This window comes from Marmota flaviventris, chromosome 16, assembly GCF_047511675.1.
Source record: "Marmota flaviventris isolate mMarFla1 chromosome 16, mMarFla1.hap1, whole genome shotgun sequence".
NCBI lineage: Eukaryota > Metazoa > Chordata > Mammalia > Rodentia > Sciuridae > Marmota > Marmota flaviventris.
In genome coordinates this window covers 41,383,084-41,391,205 of record NC_092513.1, presented here as the reverse complement: position 1 = coordinate 41,391,205, position 8,122 = coordinate 41,383,084, and the positions used below count along the sequence as shown (strand labels likewise).

Below are 8,122 nucleotides of genomic sequence, written 5' to 3'. Positions count from 1 at the left end.
TAAGTCAATATAGGCACTATTATTAGTCATTTTCAATGTTTCACAGTTGAACAGGCCTGAATGGTTAAATGAATCCCTCTGGTTAGGTCAGTTATTTAGGTTTTAAACTGTGTTGATATAACTTCCTGAACATCAGCCTAAATGTTAGCATTATTTCCTATTGATATTGTCATTATTTGTTAATATTATATTAATTATTTATATAACTTGTATCATTACATATTTACTCACATATTTAAATATATTTATTAATCATATTTAAATATAAAATTGAATATATATCATTGATATATATTTAAATACATAATCCAGTTCATTGTGCTCATTTTAATCCTTGTTAATAAAATTTGAAAATGGATAAGTGGATGATTTTTAAATTTTGGTAGATTATATAATATGGTACTAGCTAGAATTGACTAAGTCACTGTTACATGAATAACTGTTTACTCATTGTTGAAAATAGATTTATAAATATAATTTCTGCATAAAATCTAATACTTAAAATGTTTTTACATACATAGTTGACTTAATTTTTTGCAATCACACTCTGAGATTCCTTTTATTCTCTATCATCTTAAAGATTTGTAGATTATTTACTGAGTACAAGTCTTCAGAAAGATGCTGTATTCCTGCTCAACTGTTAAAAACCAAGAAACTATAATTTGAGATAATTTTTTAAGATTAAGGCATTGATGTTTACAAAAAATAAAGTATATAAAAATAGATAATAAGTCTATATGTTTTATATATTGTTTAAGCCAACACATACTGGATTTCAAAATTATTTCCACACTTGTCCATGTGAAAATAACTAGAGGTGTAGTTTTCAGCTTTTTTCAATGATGTCTGTCATTTATGATCCTGAACTTCTTGGCATATTCTGTATGGTTTATTGCTCGGTGACTTCTTGAATTCTTTTTTAATACTATGCAAATGATAACAGGAAGCAGATGCTTTAGAGATCTCTAGTTCTGCTTACTAACCAAGCTGAACCTAAGTTAGTTGGCTCAGCACTGTCCCAACCTGACATGTTTTTCATCATTTTTCACAATCCTAACGTTCAAGCTGACTGATGGTTTCTGTACATTCATAACTTCACATTATCATGGCCACTAAGTTAAAAAAAATGATTTTTATAACATATGACTTGTAAGGCTGAACGATAAAGTCATACACCTCACTAAGGAATAAAATTATAACTAGAACATAATCTGATTAAATTTATATAGCATACTGTCTTATACATCAGTGTAAATACAATGGATTCTTCATTTTTCTAAAAGAAAAACATCTCACCATCTTTTAGAGCACTCAGCTGAATCATTGCTATACAGATGTAAATTTGCTGAAGTGATTTTCTGCCTTCACCTGTGCCAGCTGAAGCCTGATCTTCCAAATTGACCCCAGGAATTCTTGGCTCCAATCTGTTCCTGACCATTGTGACCCCAGCTTTTTATCCTTTGAAAATGCAAAGAACAATGTCCCTGCATCAGTTTTTTTTTTTTTTTTTTTTTGAGAGAGAGAGAGAGAGATTTTTAATATTTATTTTTTAGTTTTCGGAGGACACAACATCTTTGTTTTTTGTATGTGGTGCTGAGGATCGAACCCAGGCGGCACGCATGCCAGCCGAGCGCGCTACCGCTTGAGCCACATCCCCAGCCCCCCTGCATCAGTTTTTACTAGAGTGAATCACCTGCCATACCTGGCATAGGGACGTTACCCAGATGACCCTTAACCCCAATAATAATGAAGTGCACATCTGTAAGAAGAATGGGAGTGAGTGGGTGAAAGCTAATGAACCCAAGGGGCCCATGGATCCCTTGGAATTATTGACTGCTTTCATAGAAGGATGGCATGGCCACTTGTAGGGCAGATAGCAATGCCTATATCTGGAGTCAGAAAGATTGTGTCTGGAAACCAACACAGGTGATCCTGAGGTTTAATTGTGCAGCCAAGTTTGTGAACTGATCCATCTCCTCTGGCGAACAATTTTGCTGTGGGAAGGAAAGCATGATTCTTTTTTGTTTGTTCCTTCAATTCTGGAAATGACTAGTGGATAAGCAAAGACTTTAAAAATCTCATTGCTCCAATGTCCTCAGCTTGTATGGGCATCCCAACATTTTGCTAGCTGCAGGATCATGTGATTTCAGATGTAGAGTATCTTCTGGGTCCAGTAAAGAAGTAGATGAAAAGCCAACCAATACTTCCAGGGGCAGCAAAATCCCTTTGGGTCAGCTGATGTCCATCAGAGTTTGTTGACAATGACACCGGTGACTGGGTCCACAGAATCAACATCTTTGCCAGTGGGAGCAACTCCTCCTGGTTCAGTCACAACCGTACCCTGCCTTGCTGCCAATGACTCAAAAAGGTCTCCACTCTGAAAATGAAGTCCTGCCACTCCTGATTGTCTCAGAGAATAGTGTTGTGGCTGCTGGCCCTGACTACTGTACAATACTCTTTAACTATGATGATCATAGCTGCTTGACCTTTGTCTTCAACCTAGACATTCCAAAACAGAGCATCATGCCCAACATGTCTGCCATGGACCATTTTTGCAACATGGACAAGAGGGCCACCACCCAAGACCTAATGCAGACTTGTAGACACTGCACAAGTCTAGCATCACTAAAGTGTCTTTTGATAAGGTGAACAAGCAAGATGGCCACAGATTTTATACTACTGGCACTGATGGCGTCAAGAAAAGTTGGAATTTCAAGAACTTAGTATTATATCCAGTGTCTTCCGAATGTGAAACCAAGTAAGCCTCCACCATCCAGCATGAGAAACATGGCCACCATTAGCCTGTTGGTGAGGAAAGTAAGCCCCAAGAAAACACTTTAAACATATCCAGAAACACTGTGTGCTTTTGTTTGCGTTGGAGCAAGTGTTGCTTTTCTAAAAGCAGCAGTGTTTTTGTTTGTTTTTGCTATTTCACCTCATTCTTGATGAAAGCTTCTCTTTAAGTACTTTATTACAGAAAATTGTCACACTAAAAGGAATAGGTAAGGGAGGTATGTACATTGTCTTTTAGAAAATTAAATAAAAATCCTGGATGTGCAAAATAAATAGAAACAATTCTTTACTACCATAGAGTTAAACATTGCTTTCAATATATGATGAACCAATCTTTTAATAAGACTGGTTTGTACAGGTTATTTAAATGTATCTTTTCTAAAGTGTCAGAAGCAGTAAAAGTCTCATTCTCTTATCACATAAACTAATAGATTCTACTAGAGCACAATATGCTGTTTGCTCACGACAGTAAGTCCTAGAGGAAACTGTTAGCTCCCAATATGAAATAGCAAGATACGTGTTGTACTATTGTGCTTAGATGGGAAGACCTCAGATGGTTAGCAGAATGTGCCTGTGGGAGTCCACTATTGTACATTATAGTAACAAAATCTTTAAGTCTTGGTGTGAAATGACTTCTAAGCACACTGCAACTATGAGATAATGCACAGAAACCCATAACTTATTCTCAGGTAAAATTAAAAGCAATCAGATTTCAAGAGTGTATCAGGAACATTCTATTCCTAAACAGCCACAAGGAAGACAGGTCTTTTAAAAATATTTTATTTTGATACAATGTGGAATTTTAAAGTAAGTAAAATTATCTTAAAATGAATTTTCAAATTCTCTCAGTAATTACAATTACAATTAATTAAATTACAGTTATTAAAAATGACAGATAAGATTCCTGGCATAGCATGTTTAAAAAGAGATATTCAATTTTCTGGCTTCAAGATATTTACTTCTGAAGATAGTATGTCTATGATCTCAATTTACTCCACGTTGGCTTTTTACCAAACTATATCCATTAATCTTTTTTTTGTCATTTTAATGTTCAAATCCTTTGATTCTTAAAATCAATATCATAGGAGACTATAGTGTACTGACAGACGTCTGGATTTCCTCCCAGATCACAGATGGACAAGCTAAACACCTTCAGTAAGTGTCCCTAGGAAATCACACAAAGGTGACTCTCCTGGATTTGGCACACCAATCAGTTGTTTTGCTCCTGGAAAAGCTGATGCTTTTCTGTGCTACAGAGGAACTTATTTAACATGATATAAGCAGCTGGGAAAAACTGGCTGCAATGAGTAGAGAAGGAAACATCATTTCAAAGAAAAGTAAAAAGAAGTTGCATTTCTTTCCTTTTTAATATGTTGAATAGCAAAGGACAAAGATGATATTCACTTGCTGCAAAGTAAGAGGAATAAAAAACTCAAATACAAGCAAAATATTTTTTCCCATGAAAGACTGTCTTACCCTTTTCACTTATAGCTTAATTGTTCCAGTCCAGGGTTGAAAATGATCTAGGAATAGAAAACAAGCATACAATGATGATGCACCCAGGTAGTATATAACTAATCTAGAATTTAAACACAGGAAGCACATACTCTTAGAGCCTGTCAAGACCCCTTTAATAAAGCAAAGATGGACATAATATTTTGCAACCGAGGCACTCCTACATGTGGTGCCCAAATGGAGACAATTTAGTCTAATTTTCAAAAATAGGAACATCAAAAGTAGAGAACTAGTTGGCCTCCTATAATCACAGTGGCTCAGGGGCTTAAGGCAGGAGGATAGCGAGTTCAAAGCCAGCACCAGCAAAGGTGAAATGCTAAGCAACTCAGTGAGACCCTGAGTCTAAATAAAATACAAAATAAGGGGGATGTGACTCTGTGGTTCAATTGAGTGGCCCCTGAGGCCCCTGAGTTCAATCCCTGATACCACCTCCCCCCACCAAAAAAAAAAGTGGAGAACTGTGTCAATATTATACAAATACTATCATCAACTTGGAGGCAAATTCTGAGAATATGATCAGGACAGGGAGCTGTAGGTAAAAGAGAAGTCTGAGTGACAAAAGTACTCAAACCTGTCTCCAAGGACCCCAGGATATGTCTTCCTTTTCAAATCTTCACAGGACTCTGGATTTGGCTTCATAGCATTATGCAAAATTATAAATATTTATTAAACATATGTGTATAGTAATACATATCTGCTAGTTCTATTGCAATGGGAACACAATGCTTTACATATTACAAGTATTAATTATTTTTTTCAAATGAATCATAATTTAAATCTAAATTGTAAAAATTTTTCAAAATAAGCTTCTTTCTTAAAAAACAAAGTTCATTTACCTCTAAGAATTTTTTAATTTCCTCCTTGATGTCTTCTGTAACCCATTGTTCATTCAGTAGCATATTGTTCATTCTCCATGTGATGTAAGAATTTTTCTTCCTTATTTTATCATTGATTTCCAATTTTATCCCATTATGATTGGATAAAATGCATGGTAGTATCTCTACTCCTTTGTATTTGCTAAGAGATGCCCTGTGGTATAATATATGGTCTATTGTTGAAAAGGATCCATGTGATGCTGAGAAAAAGTATATCTGCTTGATGTTGGTTGATATATTCTATATATGTCAATTAAGTCTAAGTTATTAATTGTGTTATTTAGCTCTACTCAGCACTAAAAATGAATAAGATCATGGCATTTGAAGGGAAATGGATGGCATTAGAGCAGATTATGCTAAGTGAAGTTAGCCAAAGCCCAAAAAACAAATGCTGTACGTCTTCTCTGATATAAGGGGGGTGACTCAAAATGGGGTAGGGAGGGAGAGCATGGGAAGAATATTACCTCTAGATAGGGAATAGGGGTGGGAGGGAAAGGGAGGAAGAATGAGAATAGCACGGATGGTGGAAGGAGACCCTCATAATTATACAAAATACATGTATGAAGATGTGAATTTGGTGTCAACATATCTTATATACAAACAGAGATATGATAAATTGTGGTATAAAGGTGTATTAAGAATTGTAATGATAAAAAAATAATAAGAGAGCTCATGAATAATGGCATAATTTGGTGTGAATATACTTTATATACAGAGTTATGAAAAATTGTGCTGTGAATAGATAATTATGATTCTAATGCATTCCACTATTGTCATGTATGTAAGAAATAAAAAAAAAAAACCCACAAAGTTCACATTTTAATGTGGGTACTCATGATCTTTCACTATGTTTTATAACTTAACACACTTCTCAAATCTGCAAATCATTTTCTAAAAGCACCATTTTATTGGGAATGTAACTTTCAAATTCTATCAGCTTCCAGAATCCATGGGAAATTGTTTCTGAGACCCCCATAGATAATAAAAAAATTTGCACATAAACCTACAGAAATCTTCCTATGTACATTAAATCATATTTAGATTACTTGTAATATCTAAGGCCATGAGAAAGCTATATTAATAGTTGTTATACTTCATTTATTTAGGGGGAAAAAGATTGAAAGTGTATACCTGTTCTGTATAGATACAACTTTTTACAGAAATTTTTTTAATCCACAGTTTAACTTATGGATGTGATACTTAGGAATGGTTTACTGAATATGTTTTCTTGAGTCTTTTGGGTGCCTTTAATCAGAAACTCATTGCTGTATATCATGATTAAATGTCAACATAAAAACACAAAATCAGAAATATATTTATTGTCTAACCAAAATTGTGACATTCTCCAAGCATTTGCCAATTAGGGGAAAATATTTCTATTCTAAATTTAGAGTTTAATTAGACTTAACAATGAAAGGTAGAAAATATGTAATGTGGTGCACACACACACACACACTCATGCACACACATTCATCCTTGAAAAAGAAAAGAACTGCTGTTGTGCTAAAAAATGAACCAAACTTAAAGACACGTTAAGTGAAATAAGCCAATCACAAGAATGATGTATGGTTACACGTTTAATAGATACCTAAAAAAAAATCAATTAACAAAGACAGAAAGGTAGAGTAGTGGTTGCAGAAGTAAAGGTGGAGAAGGATAGAGTGTTTGTAGTCTTCACTAGATAAAGTTTCATTTGGAGAAGGAAAAAGTCTGGAAATGGATGGTAAAGGTAGTTATGCAACATGACTATCTGTTATGTCATGGAACTGTAATTTTAAAAATTGTTAAAATAATAAATTTTATGTTATATATATTTAACCACTATAAAAATAATAGAGGAACAAAGGTTTTACTTAAAATAAACATTTCATCACAAATATTGCTGTAATTGTATCTGTGGTATCACAGGTTCCAGTGACCATCCTATTCACATTTATCATTGTCTTTGAGATAAAATTTGAGATATCATCTGAAAACAATTTTAAACTTAATTGAAATTACTTAATTTCATGTTTATTTATATTTCTTGGATATTTCCATGTTCAATTGGCTCAGCAATTAGTTGAGATGCAACTCCATTTATTCATAAGCAATAATACTAGATGTCATTAATTTAGAATAATTTAATGAGTATGAGTACTGGCATTAACACCTTTCTAGTTCTGTTTATTTGAAATTAAATGCATGATTTTTGTTATTCATTAGATTTTTGTAAGAAGACATATGTAAAATATTTTGAATACATACACATATGAATGGAATATAGTTACTGGTGACATAATTTTATATCACTGTTAATATTCTTAACACTAATACTATTTTTATAAATCATTTCTCTGACCCCATGTTATTTTGGTTCTATCTTATAATACATATTTGTATATGAGAAAACAGAGGAATTAAGAATTTGGATTCAGGCATCAGCTTTCCTGAGAACAAATCTCAATTCCTGTACATAGAATTGTAAGGATATGGCAAATGTTTCAACACTCAGGACTTCAGTTTCTTTCATTTATAATATTAAAAATAAAGAATATTTCCAAACTTATACAGGTATCTAAATGACCTGTAAATGTTACATGCTGATAAACTTGCCTTATACCTATTTAGGCTTAAATAAATGTCAGATACAATTTTATCATTCACATATATAACATTAAACATCATACTGGAATTATAACCATATATTTCAAAGCATTTGAAGGCTGAAAGCACTTACTACATTAGTAAATTATTCCCCAGTCTTCAGATTTGCTGGCAGAAATATTTTCAAACCATTCACATTTTTATGATGACAGCAATGGTTTCAGAGTAAAATCCTTTAAGCCATTCAAAAGTACTGTGATGTCAGATAGAGTTATTGAAATATAATATTCTGTGCAAACCATTGTGATGACCAGATTGATCTAAGTTTGTACAACTATTTTGTAGTATAAGAT

At 33.5% G+C, this 8,122-nt stretch overlaps 1 pseudogene; it reads left to right on the top strand.

Annotated features, from left to right (window-relative positions):
* Positions 1 to 1,667: 1,667 nt before the first annotated feature.
* On the top strand, positions 1,668 to 2,762 carry LOC114092955 (actin-related protein 2/3 complex subunit 1A pseudogene; annotated as a pseudogene).
* Positions 2,763 to 8,122: the final 5,360 nt, after the last annotated feature.